The sequence below is a fragment of the Parasteatoda tepidariorum genome, chromosome 4, assembly GCF_982258835.1.
Source record: "Parasteatoda tepidariorum strain Cologne lab strain chromosome 4, Ptep-v5.0, whole genome shotgun sequence".
NCBI classification, from domain to species: domain Eukaryota; kingdom Metazoa; phylum Arthropoda; class Arachnida; order Araneae; family Theridiidae; genus Parasteatoda; species Parasteatoda tepidariorum.
Window position 1 is genome coordinate 104,349,311 of NC_141758.1, and position 11,045 is coordinate 104,360,355.

An 11,045-nucleotide genomic window follows, 5' to 3' on the forward strand; every position below is an offset into this window, starting at 1 on the left:
AATTAGTTAGCCTATAAGAGGTCGTTCTAGATCGAGTCCTAGAACGTGAAGATCCAATTATTAGATCAAAAGCTATTAAGGGTGGTCTGTATTCTTTTTGGAATACTGTACACATTTTGTTTTATTATTGATATTAATATTAAAGAGTCTAAACTTTCGATCTATCTTTTGCTTACGCTATAGCAACCCACATGCGGTTGCCCCTTCATTATTTGATAGACAACAATTCAAAGGGTATGTTTATTCAGAAAAAGTACGTTTTTGTGTCGAAGAAAGTAAAAATCTGATCATTAGATCAAAATTTATTCAGAGTGCTCACTTTATTTTAATTTTGCGCATTGTACTTTAAATTTTCATGAATTAATTTTTTTGGAATTCTTGATGAAATATAATTTAAATAGAAATACGTTTTAAGGAGCACTGATTAATACCAAAACAAGTGAAAACAAAGAATAAAAAATCGAGGGAAAAAAAGCTTGTTACGGAAGTGAATGTGAAAAAATTCAAACCAGTCTGGTTGCTTGATAGAGTCTGAAAATATATGTAATAATCGTCTTTTAATTTCTCTAAAATGGAGATACCTGCAAGTGACGCAGTGTGGGTAGGTCGAACCTGATTGGTTGTTGAAGCGCAGTACTTGTTTAAGTAAGCAACTGTTCTTTCTATTCTATTTCAAGTAAACCAAGCCCGTCAAGTATCAATTCTCGTAAGTGACACATTCTGAATTCTCTTACAAAGATTCCAATTCCTTCACTATATATTTACACAGAGATTTAACACATAGGCAGACACGAAATCATGTGGAACATAAACAAACTAATAATGTATTGAAGTTGCCAGATACACAAAACAAAAATATATCACAGCTGCAATAAAATACATAAACAAATAATAAATCAAAGTTAAGTAAAATAAGTAGACGAGAAAGAATTATATTTCAACTAATTCGATGGCTCTATATTTAATTAATATTCGATGAATATGGGTCTATATTTAATAAATATTCGATGAATATGACTCTATATTTAATTAATATTCGATGAATATGGCTCTATATTTAATTAATATTCGATGAATATGGCTCTATATTTAATTAATATTCGATGAATATGGCTCTATATTTAATTAATATTCGATGAATATGGCTCTATATTTAATTAATATTCGATGAATATGGCTCTATATTTAATTAACTTAACGTTAAGTAGCATTCTAACTTATGTGGAGAAATTTAGATCAACTTTAATACGCTGATAAAGATTAGCTAGCGCTGACATCATAGGTCACATGTGTGGGTATGGGAGGTCTTCTTCTTTCTTTGCAAGTAGCCAGTCCCTTTAGTAATCAAAAATACTATCAAAGTCTGTTGAATTATACTAAGGAAGATAAAAGGGAAAAAATATATAGCCAATTTGATTGCCTGATGAATGTTAGAAATAAGCAAAAAATGATATGATGTAAATTACCGGACATTTCAAGCACTAAAACTAAAGAGCCTAACCTAAAATCGGCTAATCGATCAGATCAGGTGATATTCTGAAAAATATGTGCCCAAAAGTTCATTCACAAGAATGGTTGAATGTTTGGACCCCATAATGTTAATTTCATTCATTTCAAGAACGATTAAGCGATTTGGAAAATTCTTGAATTCAATTATAACATTCGTTTAAAAGATAGTCCCATGCATATAAAATATTTATTATATTTTATAATCTATATGCTATCGTGAATGGGAAAAATCAAGAGAATGTCGACTTTCACCGGTGAATATCAATAATCATACAGTCGCTTTGGTGAATGTCATAAATATTTGCTACATCCGATTTGATACTAATTTATTTCTTTGATATTATTATATAATTATGATATTATTATATATTATATAATATATATCTGCTGAGAATAGATTAGGAGAAAAATCAGTGTTCAGAGCAACGGTTAAATTTAAACCGGTCACCTAATTTTAAATAAACATCAGTGTTGGGTATACCGGTCCGTGGCCTTGAATTTCAAAAAAACATTGATGTAGGGCATAACGGGCAGTGGCACTTAACTAGAACTAGTTTATATTTTGGTAATTCGACTATGTGATTGTCAACATTCACCGATAAAGTCAACAACCACAAATTTCGGTCATTCACAATGAATGTTTGTTTTCCTTGTGTAGCACTAAAAATGTGGGTATTTCTCTACTTAAATTGGCAACACTATAGTCATCCATACTAATTTTTTTTTCACTTTTCCATAAAAAAATAACGGGTTTTAAGTAATAATAGAAGTAATGTAAAATTATTAGTTATGCGTTAAGTATATACTATTTAGAAAAAAATTAGACTGTTATAGAAATAAAAACTGACTTACGAAGTAATTATTTAAAGATATTTCTGATCCTTTCTGAAATGGGTGCAGAAATTTTAAACATGAACTGTTTTCTATCGAATCTGTCGGCAGAGAAGTTTTAATATTTCCTCTCCTTACTTTTGCTGAAATGCCCCGAATTCTTGCTTATGGTGGTTTGCGGGATTCAATGGCTGTCGGACAGATTTTATATTAATACTAAAATTCAACACAGGAAGAATTTTGACACCATCGCGTAGATCTGTTGAAAAATTCTTCAAAAGTACTTCAATCAAAGTATTTCGGTGTGGACAAGGGCACGGGCAACAGATAGTTTATTTAAATAACAGTCAAACTAGTGAATGTCAAGGTATACAAACTTTTCCATTATTTTGAAAAAATATAATTTGAAATAGAAAAATAAGAAATTGGAACAAAAGAGGCAGAAAAATTCTTGGAAAATTGAATTTAACTGTACAACATGACTTCTTTCAAAATTTGATAGTTAATAATTTAGTAATTAGTTTTTTTTTTATTTTTATTTTCGGCATTGAGTTTGTTTTTCCTTCATTTAAGTATTTGCGGTCCTTAATACGCATAATTTTTATTCGTTTCATTTCATTCGTTTCATTCGTATACCAGCATACCACATGAAAAAATTATTGAGATTTGTGGTGGTATTTATGACAAGTATTTATTTGATGAAAAAATTGATAGGTTTAACTGGTTAGATTTATGCAAGTTTAATCTTTTTGAGAATGTTCTTTTTAATGGTTTAGATTTTTATAAACAAATTATTGGAATTCCACAAGGTAATTCCTTTTCTGGGGCTTTTGCCAACATTTTTTTGCACTTTTTTGAGGCTAAATTTCTTGAACATGGGGTACTTGATGCTTTCCGATATATTGATGATTTGATTTTGTTTAATTGTGACGATTATAATTTTATTTATACAATTTATCCTGGTGATTTGGTCCTGAAAAAAACTAATGAAAATTGCTTTAATATTGAATATTTAGATTTTAAAATTGATATTGTTAACAATTTTATTAAAATTGGTGTGTTTGATAAAAGAAAAGCCTTTAATTTTAATGTTATTTTTTTCTGCAACTTTAAAACTAATTTGTGTAGTAAAATATTCAAAAATCTTGTTTTTTCGCAATTAGTTAGGATTAAGAAAATTTGTAATAATGTTGAAAGTTTTAGGGAAGCTGTGGATAATTTTTTAAATAATTTGAGTAAAAATGATTTTCCTTTTAATTTTTGTAATGTTAATTTTTTAATTAAAAAAATGATTGATGGTTTTTAAGTTTTTATATATTTTTTCTTTTAACAGGGCGCAATTCCAGTCTTAACTGAGCAGCCCCAGTTAAGCATTCTATTAATTTATCTACGTATCTCCTTCTCCTGACCTTTTCATATCATTTTTAAACTTTTACTGCGCATTATTATAGGGGGCATTGTTTTTCAGTTTGTAGTGTTTTCTTTTCCTCCACTTTTGAAAATGATTCTTGACCTGTGACTGTGAGTTTTTAATTTTCTGATGATTTTTATTGATTTTCTTTTCGTAATTTGTTTATTCTTTTGAATGTATCTTGTTTTTCCTGGACCTCTATACAAAACCATCGGGGTACTGAGGGAGATATTTTAAGCTTTTGCTTCTCCCTCAAATAGAAATGGTTTTGTTTTTAATGGCTACCGGGGCCGGTACCCCTTGAAGACGTCGGCTTCGGTGATCATATTTTTATTTTTATTTTATTTCATTTGTTTCGTATAGTGTCTCAAAACTACTTATTATGGGTAGCCTTTGCAGTATACCATATATGATTAATTTAAATTAGTCACTTGTTTTTCAGTAATTTTATAAATGCACGAACTTTTCGTTTAGTCAAAGCATTATCAAAGTTAATAAACTGCTTTATAAAGAAATTATTTTTCATTAACTTTTTTTGAATGATTTCATACTTTTTATGATGAAAGATGATATTTAACTAATTCTAAATCTCGTAAAGAAATTTTTCTCTCAGCAGTTTCTTTTAATAAAAAAGCATAATTTATCTATTAATTTAATTTAAAGACAATGATTAACTTTTTTAAACTTTTAATTTTAAGAACTTAAACTTCTATATATTGCTTACGTATTTCATGGTTAGATCAAAGAGAAACCGAAGGACATATTTAAATGTTTTTAGTTTTAAAGTTTCACCATTTTTAGTTTGGTTTCTGTATTTCTGAAATTTTTATTTTAAAAATTCTAATATGAATAAACCTGTAAATGTTCTTAAAAGGAAACAGTGTTATTTTTTTCTTAAATATTATTTTGCATGACATAATTTTTCTAAACGATCAAGAGAAATTTGGTAATTTTTTTTAAAAATTATATTTTTCGGGCTTACTGAAATTTGAAAGATGAAATATGTTTCTCAAATGCATCTTTTTATCAGCAGTTTCTTAGAAATTCTCGTTTTTATTAATCTAAATCAAAACGTTTTTTTATATTTCAGTAAAACATTTTAAGTACAAAATGAGAAGTTGACGTTAAAATTTGGTAAAAATTTGAAATCTTCTGTCGGTAAAATTCAATAAAGTATTTTTCTTTTAAAAATGAAACTAAAACAGGAAAAATAGTTTAGATCTATTTATTTTGTGAACAAATGCACAACCAAAAACATCAAAGTTTTTAAATGACAGGAGATATGCTTTGGGATCACTTTGTTAAATTAGAGAAAAGTTTTTATGCTGGGAGAACTTTGTTAGACCATAATTTTTTGATATAATTTATTTGTAATTATTCTTAAATAAAAATATATTGATAAAGTATTTGTTTTTTTATTTATTTATAAATATAAGCAAAAACTTAGGAGAAGAGCTATACTTTTGAGTAAATTTTCGAGATTTTAAGGAATAAAATTAACAAAATTTATCTAAAAATAAAAAGTTCAGAAGGCAAAAATTATTATAACTTATGTTCAATTTTTAATGTTAAAAATGTAAATTATTGATAAGACATTTGTAACTATTGACAATTAAAAATAGTAGTTATTCATAAACTATTACACTGGGGAAATTTTTTTTGTTTCTTTTATACAATTACTTGATCCTGTCAAATTTGTGGGGAGATTACATAAGTTAAATCGGAAACTATTGAAATCGGAACCTGAAGCTACAATTTTCTTTAAATGGCATTTTTTTTGTCTATTTTTTTGTCGAAATGTTCAAGTTTAAAAACGTTGTACTTAACAAGGGGTAGAGTAAATGATGCGACAAACCTCTAGGGAAGTTACGGAACATCCCCATGATTAAAATTCCATAGAAAGACGTCGTACGCGGCTAGGGGTGTTTTCCTACTATGACCTTTTTCATATGTGTATGCGGAAACATTTCGTATCAGAGAAACGCCCCTATCGGCGAATGACGACATTTCCGGTCATGGCTTTACATGCAATTTTAATCCAGGTATGCCCTAACTTCCTAGAAGTTTGTCATAACACTTATGCGATCTCCTATTATACATATCGTTTTCGAACTTGCACATTTCGATAAAAAATAGACCAAAAATATCATTTTATAAATAAGTTTAAAAAATGAATCGATTGCAGATTTGAAACTAGCAGCGTGAAAATATAAAAGATAAAAGGAAACATAAAATCCATAAATCTCATGCAACAGAAAATAAAAAAAAATGTTTGCTAATGTTATTAAATAATTTTAAATAAATTAATAATAAAACATTACTGTTCATTGTTAAATAAAAAAGAGACAACAAGCAAAAGTCCAGTTGTTGCTGTTTAATTTAAATTTTTGTCTTTAAAAATATTTAACGAACATTATCGATAAGATTACAAAAATATTGATAATTTATTTTCCTTATTGTTTAATATAACTATAAATAATTGATAAATATCTGTATGTATTGATAAATAAAAGTAGAAAATACGCATCTAGTTTATGATAGATTTAAATTTTAAAGGCGTGAGAGAAAATGCTTCACGAAATTTATTCAACATAATAAAAGAAAACTTGACGTTTGAAATGATGTGACAAAAAAGGAGGAGACGCTGCATTTTCTGAAGTGAAAAGCACAAATGCATTTATTGCTGTTTCATCAAAGTTTATTTCTGTAAAAAAGCTGGTTACATCCCTTAAAAGTATTGAAGTGTCTTGCCAATTGAAAGCAAAAATGTCTACGGAATCCTATAAACTGTTTATGATGGTATACAGTGAGAATTGCTCTGAAACCTGGAATAATTTTTAAAATGTCTCCTATTTCCTTCCAGAAAGATTATGATAAATCTTGAATGGTGAAATGAATTGAATTTTTTTTTCTTGGAGTAGATTTCTATAGTTATTTCTACTATATTTGATTCTCTCTTAAAATGATAGTAACAAATTACAATTTTCTGACTTCCGTATTCTTCAATTTTACAAAACCTGGTTTAACTATGGAAGAAAATAGTGTTTCAAAAAAGGTAGGTAGGCACTTTATTTACGTCGCACTGGAGCTGCTCAATGGGCTATTGAGGACAATCTGGGAATTATCTCTGAGGATGATCTGAAGACATGCCATCACAATTTTGATCCTCTGCAGCGGGGATGGCTCCCCTGCTTTGATAGCCTGCGCGCAAAGTCGAGCACTTTACGGTAGAACAGTTTAACGAGGATCGATACCACTCACCCTCGGTCGCTTACCCAGGCTGATCAAAGTGTTCCACCCACCCGCTTACTGACAGCAGCCAGTGATGCTTGACATCGGTGCACTACTGGAAACCGTGTCTTTACGATCAATCCCCCGAAGTTCTTTCAAAAAAGCACATCAGATAGAAGGCTGGTTTAAAATGTATTTTGAGATTGTTAATTTACTATAAGAAACAAAAGAGCACCAAAATTTGCACAGTTCCTTGCCCATCAAGTAATAAACTGTGCGTCATTATTAAATTATTAATGTAATTAAGTATTTATCAATAACAAAGAGGTTAACTTATATTCTAAACAAAAACTGTAAAAAAAAAAATTTTTAGCCTTTGAAATTAAATATTTCATAAAAATAAAATGAGGATTGGTATACATTATCTAGCTGAAAGTACCCGGACATCCAGTGGTATGGACTCAGAGCGTCCTGTGGCACATATTAATATGATGTTGGTGGCCCTCTTTTTTGCATCGATGACAGCCTGAACACGTCCACCAGTTTCTGATAAGTGGCCATACGAATTGACTTCCATCATAGCTGAAATGAGTGCTTGCAGTGAAGAGGGTCGATTCAGCTGTCTATGTAATCAGCGCTCTAATTCACGCCAAGGGTGTTCTATGGTATTTAGATCGGGACTCTGAGAAGGCCAGTTCAGTTTTTGAACACTCATTTCGTCCAACCACGTCTGCGCAAACCTCGATGTTTGAATAGAACAGTTATCCTGCTGGAAGTGAAATGGGCCTCTGAGAAGGCCAGTTCAATTTTTGAACACTCATTTCGTCAAACCACGTCTGCGCAAACCTCGATGTTTGAATAGAACAGTTATCCTGCTGGAAGTGAAATGGGCCTCTGAGAAGGCCAGTTCAGTTTTTGAACACTCATTTCGTCAAACCACGTCTGCGCAAACCTCGATGTTTGAATAGAACAGTTATCCTGCTGGAAGAGAAATGGGCCTTTCCCGAAATATTGCCATAGAGTTAAAAGGACAGCATTGTCCAGAATGTCCACATACAGCTTAGAGTCCATGTTTCCAACCATGGGAACAAACGGACACAGGCCAAACCACGAGAATCAACCCCAGACCATTATGCTTCCACCACCTTAACAACAGGGTGTCCGGATACTTTTGGCCGGATAGTGTATTAAGCATGGGTAAAAAGAATAGTTTGTAATTTTCTACACCCCTAATAAATTTTCTATAAAAAACACGTAGTATACCTTGACTCCAGCCAATAAAGGTAAGCCGATGAAGGTTAAAACATGGGCAAATGGTTAAGAAATGATGAATGGAAAGTAAAACGCGTGCTTTAACCCCTTAACGATCGGTTAATTTTCAAGAAAACGGTCACAAAAGTGCCTATTTTTTTTCTGACATCCAAACATCTTGTGCTTACTTCTAGTTTAAAATAAACTAACAATCTACAATTACCTTGAAAATATCCTAGTACTGCCATCTGGTGTGTAAAATGAGAAATAAAATGCTTTCCGGGCAAAAGAAATGAATTAGTTTTATTCTTATTGACTCGTTACTACTGAACACTCCAGCCCGAAAATATGACGAGAGCGAGAAATAGAGGGCGAAACCTCACCCCGTCATTTTAACGGGAGCGAGAAGGAAGGGGTTAAGAAAATTCAAAAAAATACTTGATGTATGTGCATGAATAAGGAATAAAATCTCGATACTTCGATGTGGACATGAGCGAGCCTACCTGGATCTTTCGAAAACTTAAACTTCTATAAAAAGGAAATAAATGGAACCAGAGTAATTTTTAAAATTTGAATATTTAATTGCAATATAAAAATTATAATTAAAGAAAATTTACTTTCATTAGAGATTCAGAGTACATTTACTACCTTAAACCAAGTTACAATATTCATTTTAATACTGTATTAGATTAATTGATTAATTGTACTTTAAATTAATTGTCTAATGGGTTTTATTTACACACACTGCTTACATGCTTCAGTGTTTATCTCATAATATAGTTTTTCAATCAGGGTTTTCAACATTCAGTCGTAGTAATCGTCGTAAAACCAATCTTAGAAATCGTCCCACATGTTCTGTGTGCGTTGGCTATTATTTGGAAGCAAGACTGATTACTTTTCACTAGCTCTGATTTATGGGAAACTCGAGAAACCACGAACACGAAACTTTAACAAGACTCGAATTACAGAAACTCTACTAGCTAAAAAAGCGAATTGAAAAAAAAAATGGATTAAATATAATCGGATAGATATATTGGTAATTATAGATATCGTGATATTTTAAATTAGTTAGGTATTGTTATCTTTATTAATGATCTCCGTATTAAGTGTAATGCTCCTTTATGTATTGTACTTATATAAATTAGAATTCGGCTTTACTCATAAGTTGTGCGACACTCAGTTTCATAGTTCCCATAACAGGCAAGTACCCTAAAAATCGTATCTGTAAAACGGTTAACACTTTCTGTACCTTTCTTAAAAGCAGAAAACAAATTCGTCTACGAGTTTCATTTTGAGAAATAATGTTTTTTTTTAGTTTTAAGCTACCAAAAAGTATAAATATAAAATATTGTCATCTTATTAAAATGTAAAGTGTGTCATAAAATATATATTTCATATATTTGTATCGATAAAAATACGTGGGACTTATTAAAAAAGGGAATTCCGCCTTTTTCAAAGAACTTTAAAATATTGGTTATGAATATTTTTATGGTTAGTTCTGGTTTGGTGGGGATAGCTTCCAATCGTATTCTATAAGAATTTGGAAAAAAGTTATCAAAAGCAGAAAACTTTTCCCATTTTAAAAGGAAGTTTGTCGAAATTGAAGCAAGATTTTGACTTATTTTTATAACAGTTTTTCATTCCTGGATAGCAACAATTGATTTTATTTTCAAGTAGAATATCGCACTTTTGTCGCCAGAAAAAGTTAATATTTACCGAAAACTTCTCAAGACATGACAGCATAAGTTTCCTAAAATTAAAATATATACATAATTCCTATACTTTATAAGTTTCATGGAATACCTAAATGTGTTGACTTTGTAATTTATTTTTTAATATTTTTCATATTTTATTTGTAAATATGTGTGGAATAGTCTGTTTTGCTTCTGGAAAACATTAGTATTTTATTACGTCACATAACCTTTTTCCTAAGAACGCACTTCTTATAAATAACTGAAGAATTTTTAGTGTATATTTTATACAAACAAGTATATTTTAATTATTTTATATATGATAGATCTTTAAATGTATCGTAAAATTTAATTAATCCGCTGATATATATCTCAACCTTTATAGGTCCATTTTTTATGCCAACATTATGTTAAAATATTTTTTGGATTGAAATTGATTTATAAAAAGAAACTCATTTAGCCTTTACTTAAAATTAATTTGAATTTTAAGACCATTTTTTTAGGTAGGAAGGTAGGCGATATTTTTAAAATTTTACCTGGTATAATTTTACCTTTATTAATCACAAACTCGGACTTCTGTGCTTAAAAAAATAGTTGTTTATAATTACAATTAAAAGTGACGAGAATGGAAAATGAACGAGCGCATAACTCCCAAAAGAAAATATCAATCCGGTGTCCGCATCCCTTCTTGACCGACTCTTAATTTTTACCGTTATCCACATTTAAGCGAACAAAGCCCTACATTACTTCCTACTTAATATCAAGGAATACATGTACCTCAATTTTGAAGAAAGAAAGTTCTTACTGAAAAAATTAAAACTGCCGTAGGCAATTAAAATGCATTTAAACAGAACTTAGAAAAAAATGATCAACTAGATTTTTTTTACTTTTTGACAAATAATCACTTTTTTTTCAAGTGGATGGTTAACAGACGTGTTTTAATCGCATTACATCGCATAAAAATAACTTTAATAACATAGAAATTTGCCATTACAAAATAAACTAACTTGTTGCAGAAACGTTTTACTGATGAGTTTGTTAAAATGTATTGTTGTCGTAGGACATTAAGCCAAGGGTGCGATTGTTCTTGTTTCCCATTGGTGCTCTCTATGACCAAGAAT